Here is a 1,824-nt window from a genome sequence, read left to right as displayed (position 1 = left end):
TTACTGTGAGGGTGGTGAGACACTGGGACAGGTTGCCCAGAGAGGTTGTGGATGCCCCCTCCCTGGAGCATTTCAAGGCCAGGCTGGATGGGGCTGTGAGCAAGCTGATCTAGAGGGAGGTGTCCGTGCCTACAGCGGGGGGTTGGAACCGGGTGATCTTCAAGGTCCCTTCCAACCCAAATGATTCTATGAGACATATGACAAAGACCCAAAAACACAACTGTACCTTCCAAGGAAGAACTTCCATTCAAACCAGTGAAAATTTTGTGATGTAGTCCTGTACTTCAGACAAGGACTCAAGTCTTGCACTATGCTCCTCTCTTTATCCAGTGAAGGAAAAATGATGGTGATGGTGGTAATGTGTTAAAAAAAAAAAAAAAAAAAGACACCAATAACAAAAGTTTTAAAGAATGTGCTTTATATATATCACTAGGTGCAATTTCTTCTCAGTTCATGTTTTCTTTTTAAAAGCAAAGAAAGGAAAAATGCAGGAAAGGCAGTCACTCTGGAGCAGTCATTTTACAGGAAGTAAGCCTACGTAAGGCAGTCAGTAAAAGTATGATCCTGCATTCTGTTTCAATGAAGACTTTCAAAAGAGCAGAGAAATGTATAAGTAGGTTGCTCCAAAGAAACTACAGTAGATATAAAGAATAAAATAACACTACTTGGTAACATAGTCACCACTATTAGCTATGCATTTTCACCAGTGATAAACAAGAGCCTGCACACCAGCTGTGGTGATGCACTGGCACTGGCACCATCACCACTGCTGAAATGAGCCACTCTCCGCCTCATTGTGTGAATATCCACTGTTTGGTCTCGATAAATTTTCTGCAAGTGTCAATGAATATCAACGGGTTTCATTTTTTTTCCTGCAAAGAACTATTCAATTATACACCTTTGCTTCATACGCACTTCCATGTCAGAACACCATTTTGTCAGACTACCCCTCTGCTTCCTTATGTTGCATGGCAACAAGATTTAACAGAATATCAGTGCCATACCACCAACATCCACTTCTGATGTCATGGGTCAATATAATGAAATGGGAGGCATTACTTTCGGAGCAGCCCTTGTTGGCAAGTGAGCAAATGTATGCATATGCATTTACAAGTGCATATGAGATCGTCAGATCTCTGCACTTTTCAGATGGTTCTACATTTCATATACATAAACATGTATATATATGTGGTCCTTAATGCAAGGGTTCTTTTTTTTTTGTTTTATTTTTTCTCTTTGAAGGAAGGAGAAAATAAAGTATATTTTTATATATTTACACCTCACACACTGATTGAAGAATCATCATTTTCCATTACAGATATACATGAAAAAATAAAAATAAAAAGAAATAAAAAAAGGGAAATAACCATTAGAGCTTGAAAAGTCAAATTGCTGAATTTTTCTGCACAAATTGTCATGCCGTGGGTTCTCAGGCAGAGCCTACTCTCACTCACAGACATATGAAATCCAAAGAATTCTTTTAAAATGTTTTGTTCAGTATGCTTAAAAAGGCAAGTGAGTTTTAAGAGCTGCTATCTTTTGTGTATGGTGATTTTATTTTTTTTTAACTTTCCATGTCTGAAAAAGAAAATCAGTAAAAGACATAGTAGTAAAGTGAAAAAGTCTCTGTTGTGAAAGTCTGTAACCAATATGAATAATGCAAGAACTGAATTAAGATGTTAGGGAGTTAAAAATGCAGTCAATACTAAATTATAAATGAAAACTCTGGCTTCAATAATATAGAAACTAAAGTGAATAGTGAAACATGAAACAACACTACAATTCTGCTTCACTTTCACACTAACGACACATCCACAAATTAAA

The sequence above is a fragment of the Meleagris gallopavo genome, chromosome 3 (genome assembly GCF_000146605.3).
Source record: "Meleagris gallopavo isolate NT-WF06-2002-E0010 breed Aviagen turkey brand Nicholas breeding stock chromosome 3, Turkey_5.1, whole genome shotgun sequence".
Taxonomy (NCBI): domain Eukaryota; kingdom Metazoa; phylum Chordata; class Aves; order Galliformes; family Phasianidae; genus Meleagris; species Meleagris gallopavo.
The sequence above is the reverse complement of the archived record's forward strand: the minus strand, read 5'-3'. Positions refer to the sequence as shown.